The 20,826-nt window shown below is 46.6% G+C and overlaps 1 pseudogene; it reads left to right on the top strand.

Moving 5' to 3' along the window:
• The first annotated feature begins 10,186 nt into the window (after nucleotides 1-10,186).
• Nucleotides 10,187-20,427, top strand: LOC129867828 (uncharacterized; annotated as a pseudogene).
• The last annotated feature ends 399 nt before the right edge of the window (nucleotides 20,428-20,826 follow it).

Genomic DNA, 20,826 nt, shown 5'->3' with positions numbered 1-20,826 from the left:
GCAATGCCCTTCCTTATCTTAAAGAACTGCAATCCCTCCGTAATTCCACCCTCAGATCAAGCGATAGCCTGCTCCTCCACGCCCCCAGGACCAAGCGCCGCTCCTTGGGGTATCGACTGCCCCCAGCCTCTGGAATGCCCTCCTGGACCACCTGAAGGCACCACAAACTCTGGGCTCCTTTAAAACGGCTTAAAGACATTTCTCTTTAGGAAGGTTGTCTGTTGTTATCTGTGCTCCTTGGTGTGCTTGTACTTTATAGTGTCAGCTGTGTTCTTTGTGTCAGTTGCCCTATCTAGTTGTGTCCACAAATAAAATAAAATGCACTAATATGCACTTTTGAGATGATTCTGTATAATGAAAAGTGCTTTACAAATGTAATAAATCATTATAATTCACAGCACATCCACCGACACGAAGACAAACTGTATTTTGAAATAGGCAAACATACACAAGCATGATGTTATTCTGTAATTCCCTGCTACAGAAAAGTGTGTTGTTGGTAACAAGGTTTATAATGACTGTTGATATGAGCTTGGAGGTGATGAGACACCCACAGGACTCATTAGGACTCTATCTGGAGGAGGGAGTGGGTGTCACGAGGGGGCAGTGTGTGTGTGTGTGTGTGTGTGTGTGTGGGGGGGGGGGGTGGGGTCATTAAAGAGTGACTGCCCCTATAAACCAACTAATCCCTTTGTGGCATCGATATGAGTCAGAAACATTTATTCCAGTGTGACAATTGACTACAAAGTGTAAATAGGATAATTTGCGTCATGAAGTCAGTCTTGTCTAAAACGGAGTTTGGAACCTCTGTGCTTCACAACGAGTAAATGAAAGTTGGGTTTGGATTACAATTATGTCAACAAATCAAGCCCCTTTTTGCCAGTAACAGTAATGGCAACATTGCCATCTCTGACAGAAGTTGTTTCCTACTAATTATTTACTTACTTTAGTAATGTCATCATATTTCCATGCCACTCTAAGTTAGTGGAATTCAGAACTAAACAGTCCATAACCTCTGAGGTGCAACCCATGTCTAGGGCACAAATACAGAAGGTAACCCACTTCATTCATTTGATATCCCAATTGTGAAACATAATTGATGTAAACTGACATTATTTGTTGCTTATTTTCTATTACCAGGGCGTAAACTGGCCTGGTGGATTCAGCCTGATCGCTGTGTTCTCCATTCTATTTCACTTCACATTTTATGATATCTGAAGTGAAATAGAAAGGTGAACACAGCAATCAGGTTGGTTCCATTATACAGTACCTCACATGTGTAACAGTCCTGACCTGTTTTATGTTGTTTTTTATGTGTTTATGGTCAGGGCATGTGTTTTGGGTGGGCAGTCTATGTTATCTGTTTCTATGTTGGTTTCGGTGTGCCTGGTATGGCTCTTGATTAGAGGCAGGTGGTTTGCATTTTCCTCTAATCAAGAGTCATATTTAGGTAGGGCATTATCACTGTGTGTTTGTGGGTGATTGTCTCCTGTGATGTCTTCGTGTCGTTATCGATGTATATTCACAAACGGGACTGTTTGGCTGTTCGTTTTGTTTCGATGTCGTCTGTTGCCTGTTCGTGAGTTTACGTTTCAGTTATGTAAGTTTATGTTCAGGTTTTCGTTCTACGTCGTTTTGTTATTTTGTAGTTTGAAAGTGTTTTGTTTAGTTTTCGTGTTGCCATCTGCATCGTTTGTAATTTATAATAAAGATGGCATATTTCCCAGACTCCGCATTTTGGTCAGAAGATCCTTCTCTCCTCACCTCTTCCGAGGATGAGGAAAGCGTCAGTTCTTACAGAATCACCCACCAAAATACAGAGACCAAGCGGTATGGGAATGCTCGACGGAGCAATAAGGATTTCTGGACTTGGGAGGAGATATTGGACGGTAGAGGACCTTGGGCTCAACCAGGGGAATATCGCCGTCCTAAGGAGGAGAAGAGGGCAGCCACAGCCCAGGAGCGCTGGTATGAGGAGGCAGCGCGACGACGCGGTTGGGAGCCCGTGAGTAAGACCCAAAAATTTCTTGGGGGGGGGCACACGAGGAGTGTGGTAAAGCCGGGTAGGATACCCGAGCCAACTCCCCGTGCTTACCGTGGAGGTAGAAGGCGTCGTACTGGTAAGACACCGTGTTATGCGGTAAAGCGCACGGTGTCCCCAGTACGCGTGCTTAGCCCAGTGCGGGCTATTCCACCTTGCCGCACTGGGAGGGCTAGGTTGGGCATCGAGCCGGGTGCCATGAAGCCGGCCCAACGTAGCTGGTCTCCAGTACGTCTCCTCGGGCCGGTGTACATGGCACCAGCCTTACAGGTGGTGTCCCCGGTTCGCCTGCATAGCCCAGTGCGGGCTATTCCACCTCGCCGCACTGGCAGGGCTACGGGGTTCATTCAACCTGGTAGGGTTGGGGAGGCTCGGTGCTCAAGAGCACGTGTCCTCCTTCACGGTCCGGTATATCCGGTGCCACCTCCATGTACCAGTCCTCCGGTGGCAGCCCCCCGTACCAGGCTGTCTCTCCGGGTTCTCTCTCCTGCTGTTTCCTCCTCTCCAGCGCAGCCGGTGCCTAGACCACGCACCAGGCTGTCTCTCCTTCTCCTCCCTACAGAGCTATCTGTCTCCCCAGCGCCATCTGAGCCATCCGTCTCCCCAGCGCCATCTGAGCCATCCGTCTCTCCAGCGCCATCTGAGCCATCCGTCTCCCCAGCGCCGTCTGAGCCATCCGTCTGCCATGAGCCTGCAAAGCCGCCCGTCTGCCATGAGCCTGCAAAGCCGCCCGTCTGCCATGAGCCTACAGAGCCATCCGCCAGACAGGAGCCGCTAGAGCCGTCAGCCAGACAGGAGCCGCTAGAGCCGTCAGCCAGACAGGATCTGCCAGAGCCGCCAACCAGACAGGATCTGCCAGAGCCGCCAACCAGACAGGATCTGCCAGAGCCGCCAACCAGACAGGATCTGCCAGAGCCGCCAGCGAGCCATGAGCAGCCAGAGCCGTCAGAGAGCCATGAGCAGCCAGAGCCGTCAAAGAGCCATGAGCAGCCAGAGCCGTCAAAGAGCCATGAGCAGCCAGAGCCGTCAGTGAGCCATGAGCAGCCAGAGCCGTCAGAGAGCCATGAGCAGCCAGAGCCGTCAGAGCGCCATGAGCGTCGAGAGCCGTCAGCCTGCCATGAGCGTCGAGAGCCGTCAGCCTGCCATGAGCGTCGAGAGCCGTCAGCCTGCCATGAGCGTCAAGAGCCGTCAGCCTGCCATGAGCGTAGAGAGCCGTCAGCCAGCATGGACCTGCCAGAGCCGTCCAAACAGGACCTGCCAGAGTCCTTCAGCCGGGATCTGCCCCTTGTCCCGGTGTTGCCCCTTGTCCCGGTGCTGCCCCTTGTCCCGGTGCTGCCCCTTGTCCCAGTGATGGTCCTTATCCTGGTGCTGCCCCTTGTTCTGGTGCTGCCCCTTGTCCCGGTGCTACCCCTTGTTCCGGTGCTGCCCCTTGTCCTGGTGCTAGCTGTTTATTTAGGGGAAGGTAGTGTTAGGGTGGGCATTAGAAGGGGTAGAAAGAAGAGGGGAGTGACTATGGTGGTATGGGGACAGCGTCCTGAGCCGGAACCACCACCGTGGTCAACTGCCCACCCGGACCCTCCCCTGGACTTTGTGCTTGTGCGCCCGGCGTGCGCATCTTGAGGGGGGGGTACTGTAACAGTCCTGACCTGTTTTATGTTGTTTTTTATGTGTTTATGGTCAGGGCATGTGTTTTGGGTGGGCAGTCTATGTTATCTGTTTCTATGTTGGTTTCGGTGTGCCTGGTATGGCTCTTGATTAGAGGCAGGTGGTTTGCATTTTCCTCTAATCAAGAGTCATATTTAGGTAGGGCATTATCACTGTGTGTTTGTGGGTGATTGTCTCCTGTGATGTCTTCGTGTCGTTATCGATGTATATTCACAAACGGGACTGTTTGGCTGTTCGTTTTGTTTCGATGTCGTCTGTTGCCTGTTCGTGAGTTTACGTTTCAGTTATGTAAGTTTATGTTCAGGTTTTCGTTCTACGTCGTTTTGTTATTTTGTAGTTTGAAAGTGTTTTGTTTAGTTTTCGTGTTGCCATCTGCATCGTTTGTAATTTATAATAAAGATGGCATATTTCCCAGACTCCGCATTTTGGTCAGAAGATCCTTCTCTCCTCACCTCTTCCGAGGATGAGGAAAGCGTCAGTTCTTACAACATGTGACTCATAATAATACAAAGCAATTAGCCTATTCAAATGTTTATCTGACTACATAAAGATAATTTAAACATACAAGCAAGCATTCGGAAACTAGTGATGTTGACTAGAAAATAATTGGTCTGAGATATAAAAGGTAGATATTTAATTAACATTGTACACAAACAAGACATACAGCTTACGCTACAAGCAATACAATATTCTGAGTATATTTATTTTTTACCTTTATTTAACTAGGCAAGTCAGTTTTAACTTTAGGATCTATATTTACACTTTGGGGTGGCAGGGTAGACTGTGGTTAGAGCATTGGGCTAGTAACCGAAAGGTTGCAAGTTCAAAGCCCTGAGCCGACAAGGCTGTCATTCTGCCCCTGAACAAGGCAGTTAACACACTCTTCCTAGGCTGTCATTGAAAATAAGAATTTGTTCTCAACTAACAGGACAAAGCATGAACAAAGAGATGCTTACTAGGCCAGAGGCCTATAAGCATAGGAAATGAGAATTGATAATACAACCTTCCTCAATGGACTGGATACAGGATAACAGAGAGAACAAAGGCAGTTAATTCTAACATCTGAAGGTGTAACCTTTCAACCCAAAACCAACAGCCATTGGCCAATCAAACAATACCAAGTTTACAGTGTAATCTGACCACCAAGGCCCACTCTCCACAGATTGTCACAGCATCTAAAAACTTGTGAGGTGGATAACACCAATGTAAATAAGACATAATTCATGAGAAGATAATAAAACCCCTTTCCATAATGTAATTCAGAGTTCACCCTGTACAGATACAAGTAACCACAGAGATAATACATCCACATATATAGCATCAGAGTTATCCTCAGTGAACAACTTCAGATAGAATAATGCTATATTATCCGTGTTTGGTATCTATCACTCATTCAATAGTTAGTCCTCTGAATACTGTAACAAAAATGTTTTGAGGGGGAAGGGCTTACTAGTCCTTGTGTTCCTGGACCATTTTCCATGCAACTCCAGGTGACAGATCACATAAATTACAGTCTACTGTTTGTCTGTGACCAACCAGTATCTTTGATGAGGGGCCGGGAGTTGATCTATGCCCATCAATGGGGCTCTGGCAAAGACCTCACCTCCAGCCTCACCACTTGCCTGCTCATCAACGGTTGTCTCATCAACGGTATGTGTTCACAGAAACATGTATGAAGACTTGCAAGATGATGTGATGAAGTCCAGACTGACAGACAGGCTTGATAGTGGTGTCTCTGAATGGAGAGAAACCCGACACCCGGCATTACATTTTTACTAGACACAACTTTTCCCTGTATTGTCTTTTATAAATCATTGAATGGTATCAGTCAATATGGGGAGGGAGAAGCCATTTGTATTCTGCACCAGGATCAGGGTATACCAAACATTACACTAAGTATACCAAAATATTAGGAAGGTGTTCCTAATTTATGTTGCACCCCCCCTTTGCCCTCAGAACAGCTTTAATTCGTCAAGGCATGGACTCTACAAGGTGCCGTAAGCATTCCACAGTGATGCTGGATCCATGTTGACTCTAATGCTTCCCACATGTGTGTCATGTTGGCTGTCTGTCCTTTCGGTGGTGGACCATTGTTGATACACACGGGAAACTGTTGAGCGTGAAAATCTCAGCAGTGTTGCAGTTATTTACACAAACTGGTGCGCCTGGCACCTACTGCCATACCCCGTTCAAAGGCTTTTAAATATTTTGTCTTGACCATTCACCCTCAATGGAACACATACACAATCCATGTCTCAATTGTCTCAATTCCTTCTTTAACCTGTCTCCGCCAATTCATCTAAACTGATTGAAGTCGATTTAACAACTGACATCTATAAGGGATCACAGCTTTCACCTGGATTCAGCTGGTCAGTCTGTCATAGAAAGAGCAGGTTTTCTTAATGTTTCGTATACTCAGTGTTTACGGGACACCACACAGAAATGTATGACCACTCTGACATGTTTGCCAAGGTAGCCCCATTACCACCAGACAAAATGTTGATAGGCACAGTATCTGTATCAGCTGGGAATGACAATGAAAGATGAAATGTGATGGGTAAAGGTGGTAAAACAGTTGCGTAGGGCTGGTTCATGATATACCACTATCTCCATTGGCCATGGCGTTTCTCTGTGCTCTGTAAACAACTGTTCCCTCTTATAAAACATATCACTGTAGTAAGTAACTCAAATTGCTTTTAAAGGTTATGGCCATAAAGCTCACTAATCCGATGGATGTCACGCAGGCACGAATGCACACGTCACTATTTGGCATTTTTTGTGTGGGAGGGATACGAAGGTAACTGTTTTTACATGGATTCAGCGTTAAGGGAATTTAAAAGCTGCCAAAACATCCACTCTCATTATTGTCCCAATGGTTATTTGACATCATCAGCTCAAATACCAGCAGAATCATTCAGGAGTTCAAAATGTTGAGGATACATACAGGTAACTGCCAAAATAATGAAAACACTTGAGTGACTGATGGATACAAAGTATATTGACAGCAGGTGTTTCTAAACACGTGTGGTTTCAGAGTTAATTAAGCAATTAACATCCCATCATGTTTAAGCTCATATGTAAAAATGCTGGGCAGGCCGTTATTTTGGAAACCATTGCTATGCCCCTATAGAATAACAATGCGCCCATCCACAGGGCATGAGCGGTCACTGAATGGTTTGATGACTATGAAAATTATGTTAACCATATGCCATGGCCATCTCTGTCACCAGATCTAAACCCAATTGAACACTTACGGGAGATTCTGGAGTGTAACGTTCGTCGTCTGGAGGAGAAGAAGAGGACCAAGATGCAGCGTGGTATGTGTCCATAATGTTTTAATAATAAAACTGAACACTGAAACAAAACAATAAACCGACAAACGAACAGTCCCGGAGGTGAAACAAAAACACTAAACAGGAAATAACCACCCACAAAACACAACAGAAAACAGGCTACCTAAATATGGTTCCCAATCAGAGACAATGACTAACACCTGCCTCTGATTGAGAACCATATCAGGCCAAACGAGAAACCCAACATAGAAACCCAAAACATAGATAACCCACCCAACTCATGTCCTGACCAACTAAAACAAAGAAATAACACAAGAACTAGGGTCATAACGTGACATGGAGCGGTGCCTCAGACAGCGTTTTCCACCACCATCAACAAAACCCCCAAACTTATGACATTTCTTGTGGAACAATGGTGTTTCAATCCTCCAATAGAGTTTCAGACACTTGTAGAATCTACACCAAGGTACATTGAAGCTGTTTTGGCTCGTGGTGACCCAAAGCCCTAAACTTTTCTCAATAGGGGGTGCTGTTTGCACTTTGTAATAATTTCGTTCCCAAATTAAACTGCCTCGTACTCAATTCTTGCTCGTACAATATGCATATTATTATTACTATTGGATAGAAAACACTCTCTAGTTTCTAAAACCGTTTGAATTATATCTGTGAGTAAAGCAGAACTCGAGTTGGAGCAATTTTCCTATGAGGATGTGAGAATGCTGAAATCTGCAGGCTGTTCTGAGGTCGGTTTATTTATTTGCCTGTCTTCTATTGGTTGAGATGCACTGCATACGCCTTCCCCTGGATGTCAGCGAATAGTGAGAATTGAAATGGAGTTGCTAGGCAGATCTGAGGCCTTACAAATGGGCTGGCAACGTGGGGTTCTCCCTTTCTTCTCTTCGCCATGACGCAAAAAGGACCTCAGGATGTCGTTCTAGAAAGCTCCCGTTATAGCCCTTAGATATATCCGGCTCTGTTTTTATTCGATATAGGTGTTAAAGACATCATAATGTTGTTATTTTAAACCGAGTTATATCAGTTTATATCAGTATATTGCGATTTTCGGATATTTCTTAGTGCTGCGTTATAGTGAGTTGGACACGTCTTTGCCACATGGCTAATGTCTACTGCTAATTCCAACGTGGAAGGCAACAATCTACAACCGAGCAACGATTCTTTTGGAAAAAGGACAACTTGCCCAAGATTCTGATGGGAGCTCATCAAAAAGTAAGAAGTATTTATGATGTTAATTCATTGTTCTGTTGGAAAATGTAAAAATACTATTCCGCCATTAATTTCGGTGCGGTCTCGCTTTAACGCACGCTGTATGTCGTAGTAACGTTAATTTTAAAAATCTAACACAGCGATTGCATTAAGAACTAATGTATCTTTCATTTGCTGTCCAACCTGTATTTTTTAGTCAAGTTTAGGATTAGTTACTGATTAGATTAGTTGCCTCTCCCAAGATTTCTCCCGACATATTGTTGGCAGCTTGGCTACTTTTCTCATTGTATAACCACGGTTTGTGCCGCTAAATATGCACATTTTCGAACAAACTCTATATGTATTGTGTAATATGATGTTATAGGACTGTCATCTGAAGAAGTTTGAGAAGGTTAGTGAAAAAATTTATATCTTTTGCTGGTTTATTCGTTATCGCTATTGTTGGCCTGAATCAATGCTGTTGTGTGGTTGGCTATTGTAGTAAGCTAATATAATGCTATATTGTGTTTTCGCTGTAAAACACTTAAAAAATCTGAAATATTGTCTGGATTCACAAGATCTTTGTCTTTCATTTGCTGTACGCTGTGTATTTTTCAGAAATGTTTTATGATGAGTATTTAGGTAATTCACGTTGGTCTCTGTAGTTATTCTAGTTGCTTTGGTGAGAGTTGTGATGGTGGCTGCAATGGTAAACTGTGATTTATACCTGAAATATGCAAATTTTTCTAACAAAACATATGCTATACAATAAATATGTTATCAGACTGTCATCTGATGAAGTTGTTTCTTGGTTAGTGGCTATTTATATCTTTATTTGGTCGAAATTGTGATAGCTACCTATGCAGGAAAAAAATGGTGGAAAAAAAAGTTGTGTCTTTTGCTATCGTGGTTAGCTAATAGATTTACATATTGTGTCTTCCCTGTAAAACATTTTAAAAATCAGAAATGATTGCTGGATTCACAAGATGTGTATCTTTCATCTGGTGTCTTGGACTTGTGATTTATTGATATTTTGATGCTAGTATTTACTTGTGACGCTATGCTAGGCTATGCTAGTCAGCTTTTTTACTGATGGGGGTGCTCCCGGATCCGGGATTGTGTGCAAGTAGAAGTTAAGACACTTTATGTTGGTGTTTCCTTTATTTTGGCAGTTACAGTGAGCTCCAAAATTATTGAGACAGTAACGTATACACCGGGAGTCAGGTGCAGAAGGTGAGTCAAATCAAATGTTATTGGTCACATACGCATGGTTAGCAGATAATGTGAGTGTAGCGAAATGCTTGTGCTTCTTGTTCCGACCATGCAGTAATATCTAACAAGTAATCTAACAATTTCACAACAACTACCTTATACACACAAGTGTAAAGGAATGAATAAGAATATGTACATATAAATATATGGATGAGCGATGGCCGAACGGTATAGGCAGGATGCAGTAGATGGTATAGAGTACAGTATATACATATGAGATGAGTAATGTAGGGTATGTAAACATTATATAAAGTGGCATTGTTTAATTTGACTAGTGATACATTTATTACATACCATTTTTAATTATTAAAGTGGCTAGAGATTTGAGTCAGTATGTTGGCAGCTGCCACTCAATGTTAGTGATGGCTGTTTAACAGTCTGATGGCCTTGAGATAGAAGCTGTTTTCAGTCTCTCTGTCCCAGCTTTGATGCACCTGTACTGACCTAGCTTTCTGGATGATAGAGGGGGGAACAGGCAGTGGCTCAGGTGGTTGTTGTCCTTGATGATCTTTTTGGCCTTCCTGTGACATCGGTTGGTGTAGGTTTCTTGGAGGGCAGGTAGTTTGCCCCGGGTGATGCGTTGTGCAGACCTCACTACCCGATAAACTGAACAAACATGGGTGAACACAATACTACCTAATGACTGACACTACTGAGGACTAAATAAAGGGAGAGTAATCAGGGTGATGATGAAGTCCAGGTGTACGTAACGATGGGGAGCAGGTATGCGCAATGATGATTGCCAGGTGTGCGTAATGTGGGTTGCCAGGACTGGTGTCATCGTGAGCAGGACCGTTGATGTTGAGCGCCGGTAGGAGGGAGCAGGAGTAGGTGTGACAGACAGTGACATTTTATTTTGTTTTTTTGGCTCTCCACTCCAGCACTTTGGATTCAAAATGATACAATGACTATGAGGTTAAAGTGCAGACAGTCAGCTTTAATTTTAGAGTATTTTCCTTGATATTGGGTGAAACGTTTAGAAATTACAACACTTTTTGTACATAGTCCCACCAAATGTATTGGGCCAAATTCACTTGTGCATTAAAATAGTAAAAGGTTAAGTATTTGGTCCCAAATTCCTAGCACGCAATGATTGCACCAAGCTTCTACAAACTTGGATGCATTTGCTGTTTGGGTTGTTTCAGATTATTTTGTGCCCAATAGGAATGAATGGTAAATAATGTATTGTGTCATCCTGGAGTCACTTTTATTGTAAATAACAATAGAAAATGTTTCTAAACACTGCTACATTAATGTGGATGCTACCACGATTACAGATAGTCCTGAATGAATCGTGAATAATGATCAGTGTCTCCTGAAGTCCACAATCAGCTCCTTCATTCTTTTGACGTTGAGGGAGAGGTTATTTTCCTGGCACCACTCCACTAAGCAAGTTTAAGCGGTCCGGTTCAAAGCCTATGAAAGTCCTGTTTTCTACAGTGTGTGTAGTTTGGGAGAGTATATGAATGGTTTGTCATCGTGAGCAGAATTAGTGTCTGGCAGTGGATGAGGGTGTCAGGTTTTGGCCAGGACTGTTCTGGTTTTGGTCACTAGATGTCCCCATTGCACCTTTTTTGAACCTTTTGTTTTTTCCTTGCTCTAATTATTGTTTGCACCTGTATGTCGTTCCCTTGTTAGTATTTAAACCCTGTGTGTTCCTCAGTTCTTTGCTCAGTGTTTGTATGTTAGCACCCAGCCCCAGCCCTGTTGTGAACATATATTTTCTCTTGTTGGATTTTCCAGAGGTTCGCTGGTTTTGTTCTTGTGTATTTTGGATTAGTCTTTTGAGGTTTGTTTTTTCCCTTGCTGTTCTTACCACTTTGTGGATTTTCTTTGTATTTTGGAAGATATCCATTTTTTGCCTTTTGGCTTTATTTTGGACATTGTGGATTTATATTCTTTGCCTGAAGATCTTGTTCATTTATTAAACCACCATCTTTAGTACTGCTGTGTCTGCCTCATCTTCTGGGTTCTGCCGATTTATTAGTGACTGTTTCTCGCACCGGGTCCTGACAGAAACACTGAGCCATTAATATGAACCCAGAGGCAGCCAGTACCCAGGACTTTTTTCCCATGCTGTCCCACCACGAGGGGACTGTCCAACGTCACGAAGCTGCTCTGGTTCAGCAAGAGGCCTTAACCTGTTGGGGATGGGGGCGCTGTTTAGACTATTTATGCTAATGTGGCTAATTTTTTAAACGGCTTCCCACAAAATCCTTGATCGTACAATATGCATATTATTATTATTATTGGATAGAAAACAGTCTATAGTTTCTATAGGAGTTGAAATTTTGTCTCTAAGTGGAACAGAGCCCATTCTACAGCAATTTCCCTGACATGGAGTCAGATTTGAGAAACGTTGGCCACTTTTCTGAAGTCATTTAAAAGGGCTCTGTCGTTGCTATGACTATACGGACACTTCTTACGTCTTCCCCTGGATGCCTTTACGTGATGACGATTCCAACGGGCTCGATTGCTCGTTCACAGGCCCTACAAATGAAAAAAACCTTTAGCTAGCAAGTCTTTTCTTGCTGCGTAACGCGCGTGGAAGACACCGACCCTCTCCTGTTCCAAGCGTTAGTTTAGCCTGTTATATTTCTCCGGTCATCTTTTCACTCGTTATAGGAGTTACAAACATCACAAAGTAGTTAATTTAAAGCGTTTTATAGCAATTTATATCCGTTTAGTGCGATTTTGGGACATTTATTTTTGCAACGATGTGAAAAGTTGGGTGCGCTTTTCAGTTCATCCCGAACGTAGTTGACATTTCCACATGGCAAGAGGACAGCTTTCCACCAAAAGACGATTTCTCCCAAGAAAGGATCCTTTGCCCAAGATACTGATGGAAGAACAGCTCAAGGTAGGACATTTTTATTATGATAAATCGTGTTTCTGTCGAAACATTTTAGTGGCTTAGGACGCCATGTTTTTTGACGTAGCTTCGCTTGGCGCAAACTGTATTGAAAAGTAAGGATAAATTAAAAAATGTAATAACGCAATTGTATTAAGAATTAAATTGTCTATCAATCCCTGTCCACCCTATATTTTTTAGTCACGTTTATGAGTATTTATGTATAAGAGTAGATCACTGTCTAAGTGGCGCAAGGACGTTTTCTTTACCAGCTTGTCTACATTTCACATTGTCTAACCATGATTTTGGTGGCTAAATATAAACATTTTCGATCAAACTGTATATGCATGTTGTAATGTGATGTTACAGGAGTGTCATCGGAAGAATTCTGAGAAGGTTAGTGAAAAAATTAATATCTTTTGGCGATGTTGACTTTTATCGCTCACTTTGGCTAGAATCAATGCTGGGCTGCTAATTGCTATGTGCTAAGCTAATATAACGATTTATTGTGTTTTCGCTGTAAGACACTTAGAAAATCTGAAATATTGTCTGTATTCACAGGATCTGTGTCTTTCGATTCGTGTATGCTGTGTATTTTTACGAAATGTTTGATGATTAGTAGTTAGGTAAACACGTTGCTCATTGTAATTATTCTAGTCCATTTGTGATGGTGGGTGCAATTGTAAACTATGAAGTCTACCTGAAATATGCACTTTTTTCTAACAAAACCTATCCCATACCATAAATATGTTATCAGACTGTCATCTAATGAGTTTTTTTGTTGGTTAGGGGCTATAAATATCTTAGTTTAGCCGAATTGGTGATGGCTACTGGTGTTGGTGGACAAATAAAAGATGGTGGAATATGCTAATGTGTTTTTAGGTAATAGATGTACATCTTTACATATTGTGTCTTCCCTGTAAAACATTTTAAAAATCGGAAATGTTGACTGGATTCATAAGATCTGTGTCTTTCATTAGCTGTATTGGACTTTAATGTGTGAAAGTTAAATATTTTAAAAAAATATTTTTTTTGAATTTCGCGGCACTGGTTTTTCAGTGGGGGGGGGGGGGGTGTGCCGCTAGCGCCACGCTGATCCTAGACAGGTTAATGGCTGGACATTCTCAACTTCTGTCGGAGATGATGACTTCCATAAAGCAGATTTCTGATCAACTTTCCCCTGCAACCGCTTCTGCTCCAGTTCATAAGATTCTAGTGCCCGTGGCAGTTAACCCCCTGGCTGAACCTCGTCTGCCGCCTCCCCAACGGTTCTCAGGTGATCCGAGTGTTTGTAAGGGGTTTTTCACCCAATGTTCTCTCTCCTTCGAGCTGCAACCCTCGTCGTTTCCCACCGACCGGTCCAAGATAGCATATATCATCACCCTGCTGTCGGAAAAAGCCCTAGCCTGGGCTACTGCTGTGTGGGATGCCCAAAGTCCCCTGCTGTGCCAGCTACTCTACCTTTGCTGAAGAATTCAAGCGAGTGTTTCAAGGTCCTACCAGCGGTCCTGACTCAGCCAAACAGCTCCTGACTCCGCCAAGGTCGGCGCAGCGTGACGGACTATGCCATCCAGTTCCGCACGGTGGCAGCAGCGAGTGGCTGGAACGACGAGGCGCTCAGTGTGCTTTTTGAAGGGTCTTTCCGACACCATCCAAGATGAACTGGCCACTCGGGAACCACCGGACAACCTCGAGTCCCTGATCAAGTTGGCTTCACGCATAGACCAACGTCTGAGAGGGAGAGAGCTCAACCGTAGATCTCTCACCCTAGCTCCTATCGGTCCCAGCTCCGAGTCTCCACCTTTATCCTCGCTGACTCCACCGGAACCCATGCAGGTTGGACACATCTCCCAGGCTGAGAGAGACCGCCGGATGAGGGAGCGATGCTGTCTATATTGTGGCAAACCGGGCCATTTCCTCTCCACGTGTCCCGAGCTCCAGGGAAAACACACTCTCCCGTGCAGGCCTGGGAGGACTGTAACGGGAAACATAACCTCCTCCCATCCGTACAACTCCCGCCTGCTCATTCCAGTTACCCTTTCCTGGGACAACCACGAGCTTCCCCTTCAAGCCTTGGTAGACTCTGGAGCCGCAGGTAACTTCATGGATGGTGTCTGGGCGAAGGAGAATGGCGTTCCCTCTGAACCTCTAAGTGACCCCATAAGGGTTACTACGCTGGATGGAAGCCCTTTGGGATCTGGACTTGTCACTCGTGTCACTACCCCCTTGCGACTTTCAGTTTCCCAACACCAGGAAGTGATGAACTTTCATCTGACCTCGTGTTCCGAGTTCCCTCTCGTCCTTGGATACCCCTGGCTTCACAGCCATAACCCTCACATCGACTGGTCTGTGGGCACTATCAAGCAGTGGGGTCCTACGTGCCAAGCCACTTGTATCTTCCCGAGTTCCCCTCCTGAGTCTCTAGAATCCATCGACCTGTCCCGAGTTCCCGAGTGTTACCATGACCTCAAACCGGTATTTAGCAAACAGAGGGCCACCAAACTACCACCCCATAGACCTTACGATTGCCCCATCGACCTGTTTCCGGGCACCTGCCCCCCAGGGGTCGGATCTTTTCCCTATCTCCTCCCGAACGAGCGGCTATGGATACCTACATCAAGGACGCTCTGGCTGCAGGCCTCATGCGTCCATCCACCTCGCCGGCGGGAGCAGGTTTTTCTTTGTGGCTAAAAAAGACGGGGGATTACATCCTTGCATCGACTACCGGGGACTTAATGCCATAACCGTCCATAACCGCTACCCGCTACCCCTTATGGCCACAGCCTTTGAGCTGCTCCAGGAAGCAGTGGTCTTCACTAAGCTTGACCTGCGGAACGCATACCATCTTGTGCGGATCAAACCCGGTGACGAGTGGAAGACCGCTTTCAACACGCCTACTGGTCACTACGAATACTTGGTGATGCCCTTCGGCCTGACCAATGCCCCAGCTGTGTTCCAAGCGCTCATAAACGATGTGCTTAGGGATATGCTTAACATTTTTGTGTTTGTTTACTTGGATGACATCCTCATCTTTTCGAGCTCCCTTCAAGAACACACTAAGCATGTCAGACAAGTGCTCAAACGCCCCCTAGACAGCCATTTGTACGTTAAGCTTGGAAAAGTGTGAATTCCATTCCTCTCGAGTACAATTCCTGGGATTTGTAGTGGAACCCGGTCAAGTCCAGATGGACCCCAAGAAGGTAGGGGCGGTAGCGGATTGGCCCACCCCCAAGTCCGTTAAGGAAGTTCAGCGTTTCCCGGGCTTCACTAACTTCTACCGCAAGTTCATCAAGAACTTCACCTCGGTGGCAGCCCCTCTCTCAGCTTTAACCAAGGGTGGCAACACAAGGTTTCTGTGGGGAAGAGAAGCTGAGACGGCCTTCCAAGGACTCAAGCAGCGCATCCTCTCTGCTCCCACCCTGACACTACCGACGGCGGATGAACCTTTTGTGGTGGAGGTAGACGCATCAGAGGTTGGTGTTGGAGCTGTCCTGTCTCAGAGGGGTGAAGACAAGAGGCTTCATCCTTGCGCCTTCTTCTCTCACCGGCTTACCCCGGCAGAGAGGAATTACGATGTGGGGGATCGTGAACTCCTAGCGGTTAAGATGTCATTGAAGGAATGGAGACACTGGCTCGAGGGGGCTTCTCAACCGTTTCAAGTGCTTACGGACCACAAAAATCTGGAGTATATCCAGCAGGCGAAGCGCTTGAACTCCAGACAAGCTCAATGGTCTCTTTTCTTCAGCCGATTCCAGTTTATCCTCACCTATAGACCCGGGTCGAAGAATCTCAAACCGGATGCCTTGTCACGAGTCTACTCTCCTGCCATTCGAGAAGATACTGACATGACTGTTCTTCCTGCCGCTAAGATCGTGGCTCCAATCTCGTGGCAAGTTGAGGATACCGTGAGACAAGCTCAAGCCATCGAACCGGGTCCTAAAGGAGGTCCTGCCAATCGGTTGTTTGTTCCCAAGGCAGCAAGATCCCAAGTCCTTCTGTGGGGGCACTCCTCTCGCCTCACCTGTCACCCGGGCGTAGGTCGCACCTTGGAGTTCATTCAGCGTAAGTTCTGGTGGCCCACCATAAAAGAAGACGTTGCCACTTTTGTCAAGGCCTGTTCCGTGTGCTGCCAGGGCAAATCTTCTCACCTCCGCCCTCAAGGACTCCTTCATCCTTTATCTATTCCCCACCGACCCTGGTCCCATATCTCGTTGGACTTTATTACTGGCCTTCCTCCGTCCCATGGTAATACTACTATCCTAGTCATCATCGACAGGTTTTCTAAGGCGGCCAGGTTTGTTCCCTTGACCAAATTATCTTCTGCCAAGGAAACAGCTGAGTTGGTGATTAACCATGTGTTCCGAGTCTTTGGCATCCCGCAAGATATGGTTTCCGACAGAGGTCCCCAGTTCGCCTCAAGGTTTTGGAAGGCCTTCTGCCAACTCATAGGGGCCACGGCCAGTTTATCGTCAGGGTACCATCCGGAGTCCAACGGCCAAACTGAGAGGATGAATCAGGAGCTGGAAACCACCCTCAGATGTATGGTTTCCAACAACCCGTCCACATGGTCATCCTTCATTGTTTGGGCCGAGTACGCACACAACACCTTGTGCTCCTCCTCCACTGGTATATCCCCGCACGAGTGTCAGTTTGGCTATGCTCCTCTATTGTTCCCGGACCAGGAGGCAGAAGTCAGAGTGCCTTCAGCCTCGAGGTTCATCAAACGCTGTCGGCTTACGTGGAAGAAGGCCCGTCTTAATCTTCTGCATTCCTCACAGCAGTACCAACGACAAGCCAACAGACGTCGCCGTCCCAGTCCTACCCTGTACCCCGGCCAGAGAGTATGGCTCTCAACAAAAAACTTACCGCTACGGGTGGAGTCTCGCAAGCTGTCCCAGAGATTCATCGGTCCGTTTAAGATTGCCAGAAGAGTCAATCCCGTTACTTTTCGCCTGCACTTACCCAGATCCCTTAAGATTAATCCCACATTTCACATTTCTTTATTAAAACCTGTTGTTTTTTCTCCCCTTATCCCGGCAGGCAGACCTCCCCCTCCACCCCGTATCATCGGAGGCCAGTCGGCTTATACCGTCCACCGGATACTGGACTCCCGCCGGGTGCAGCGGTCCTGGCAGTATCTGGTGGACTGGGAAGGCTACGGTCCCGAGGAGCGCTCCTGGGTTCCTGCCAAGGACATACTGGACCCTGACCTCATTCGTCAGTTCAGGGCCCTCCACCCTGAGAAGGCTGGTAGGAACGTCAGGAGCCGTTCCTAGGAGGGGGATTCTGTCAGGTTTTGGCCAGGACTGTTCTGGTTTTGGTCACTAGATGTCCCCATTGCACCTTTTTTGAACCTTTTGTTTTTTCCTTGCTCTAATTATTGTTTGCACCTGTATGTCGTTCCCTTGTTAGTATTTAAACCCTGTGTGTTCCTCAGTTCTTTGCTCAGTGTTTGTATGTTAGCACCCAGCCCCAGCCCTGTTGTGAACATATATTTTCTCTTGTTGGATTTTCCAGAGGTTCGCTGGTTTTGTTCTTGTGTATTTTGGATTAGTCTTTTGAGGTTTGTTTTTTCCCTTGCTGTTCTTACCACTTTGTGGATTTTCTTTGTATTTTGGAAGATATCCATTTTTTGCCTTTTGGCTTTATTTTGGACATTGTGGATTTATATTCTTTGCCTGAAGATCTTGTTCATTTATTAAACCACCATCTTTAGTACTGCTGTGTCTGCCTCATCTTCTGGGTTCTGCCGATTTATTAGTGACTGTTTCTCGCACCGGGTCCTGACAGAAACACTGAGCCATTAATATGAACCCAGAGGCAGCCAGTACCCAGGACTTTTTTCCCATGCTGTCCCACCACGAGGGGACTGTCCAACGTCACGAAGCTGCTCTGGTTCAGCAAGAGGCCTTAATGGCTGGACATTCTCAACTTCTGTCGGAGATGATGACTTCCATAAAGCAGATTTCTGATCAACTTTCCCCTGCAACCGCTTCTGCTCCAGTTCATAAGATTCTAGTGCCCGTGGCAGTTAACCCCCTGGCTGAACCTCGTCTGCCGCCTCCCCAACGGTTCTCAGGTGATCCGAGTGTTTGTAAGGGGTTTTTCACCCAATGTTCTCTCTCCTTCGAGCTGCAACCCTCGTCGTTTCCCACCGACCGGTCCAAGATAGCATATATCATCACCCTGCTGTCGGAAAAAGCCCTAGCCTGGGCTACTGCTGTGTGGGATGCCCAAAGTCCCCTGCTGTGCCAGCTACTCTACCTTTGCTGAAGAATTCAAGCGAGTGTTTCAAGGTCCTACCAGCGGTCCTGACTCAGCCAAACAGCTCCTGACTCCGCCAAGGTCGGCGCAGCGTGACGGACTATGCCATCCAGTTCCGCACGGTGGCAGCAGCGAGTGGCTGGAACGACGAGGCGCTCAGTGTGCTTTTTGAAGGGTCTTTCCGACACCATCCAAGATGAACTGGCCACTCGGGAACCACCGGACAACCTCGAGTCCCTGATCAAGTTGGCTTCACGCATAGACCAACGTCTGAGAGGGAGAGAGCTCAACCGTAGATCTCTCACCCTAGCTCCTATCGGTCCCAGCTCCGAGTCTCCACCTTTATCCTCGCTGACTCCACCGGAACCCATGCAGGTTGGACACATCTCCCAGGCTGAGAGAGACCGCCGGATGAGGGAGCGATGCTGTCTATATTGTGGCAAACCGGGCCATTTCCTCTCCACGTGTCCCGAGCTCCAGGGAAAACACACTCTCCCGTGCAGGCCTGGGAGGACTGTAACGGGAAACATAACCTCCTCCCATCCGTACAACTCCCGCCTGCTCATTCCAGTTACCCTTTCCTGGGACAACCACGAGCTTCCCCTTCAAGCCTTGGTAGACTCTGGAGCCGCAGGTAACTTCATGGATGGTGTCTGGGCGAAGGAGAATGGCGTTCCCTCTGAACCTCTAAGTGACCCCATAAGGGTTACTACGCTGGATGGAAGCCCTTTGGGATCTGGACTTGTCACTCGTGTCACTACCCCCTTGCGACTTTCAGTTTCCCAACACCAGGAAGTGATGAACTTTCATCTGACCTCGTGTTCCGAGTTCCCTCTCGTCCTTGGATACCCCTGGCTTCACAGCCATAACCCTCACATCGACTGGTCTGTGGGCACTATCAAGCAGTGGGGTCCTACGTGCCAAGCCACTTGTATCTTCCCGAGTTCCCCTCCTGAGTCTCTAGAATCCATCGACCTGTCCCGAGTTCCCGAGTGTTACCATGACCTCAAACCGGTATTTAGCAAACAGAGGGCCACCAAACTACCACCCCATAGACCTTACGATTGCCCCATCGACCTGTTTCCGGGCACCTGCCCCCCAGGGGTCGGATCTTTTCCCTATCTCCTCCCGAACGAGCGGCTATGGATACCTACATCAAGGACGCTCTGGCTGCAGGCCTCATGCGTCCATCCACCTCGCCGGCGGGAGCAGGTTTTTCTTTGTGGCTAAAAAAGACGGGGGATTACATCCTTGCATCGACTACCGGGGACTTAATGCCATAACCGTCCATAACCGCTACCCGCTACCCCTTATGGCCACAGCCTTTGAGCTGCTCCAGGAAGCAGTGGTCTTCACTAAGCTTGACCTGCGGAACGCATACCATCTTGTGCGGATCAAACCCGGTGACGAGTGGAAGACCGCTTTCAACACGCCTACTGGTCACTACGAATACTTGGTGATGCCCTTCGGCCTGACCAATGCCCCAGCTGTGTTCCAAGCGCTCATAAACGATGTGCTTAGGGATATGCTTAACATTTTTGTGTTTGTTTACTTGGATGACATCCTCATCTTTTCGAGCTCCCTTCAAGAACACACTAAGCATGTCAGACAAGTGCTCAAACGCCCCCTAGACAGCCATTTGTACGTTAAGCTTGGAAAAGTGTGAATTCCATTCCTCTCGAGTACAATTCCTGGGATTTGTAGTGGAACCCGGTCAAGTCCAGATGGACCCCAAGAAGGTAGGGGCGGTAGCGGATTGGCCCACCCCCAAGTCCGTTAAGGAAGTTCAGCGTTTCCCGGGCTTCACTAACTTCTACCGCAAGTTCATCAAGAACTTCACCTCGGTGGCAGCCCCTCTCTCAGCTTTAACCAAGGGTGGCAACACAAGGTTTCTGTGGGGAAGAGAAGCTGAGACGGCCTTCCAAGGACTCAAGCAGCGCATCCTCTCTGCTCCCACCCTGACACTACCGACGGCGGATGAACCTTTTGTGGTGGAGGTAGACGCATCAGAGGTTGGTGTTGGAGCTGTCCTGTCTCAGAGGGGTGAAGACAAGAGGCTTCATCCTTGCGCCTTCTTCTCTCACCGGCTTACCCCGGCAGAGAGGAATTACGATGTGGGGGATCGTGAACTCCTAGCGGTTAAGATGTCATTGAAGGAATGGAGACACTGGCTCGAGGGGGCTTCTCAACCGTTTCAAGTGCTTACGGACCACAAAAATCTGGAGTATATCCAGCAG

The sequence above is a fragment of the Salvelinus fontinalis genome, chromosome 13 (assembly GCF_029448725.1).
Source record: "Salvelinus fontinalis isolate EN_2023a chromosome 13, ASM2944872v1, whole genome shotgun sequence".
Lineage (NCBI taxonomy): Eukaryota > Metazoa > Chordata > Actinopteri > Salmoniformes > Salmonidae > Salvelinus > Salvelinus fontinalis.
Note: the sequence above shows the minus strand (reverse complement) of the source record. Positions and strands in the feature narration are given on the sequence as shown.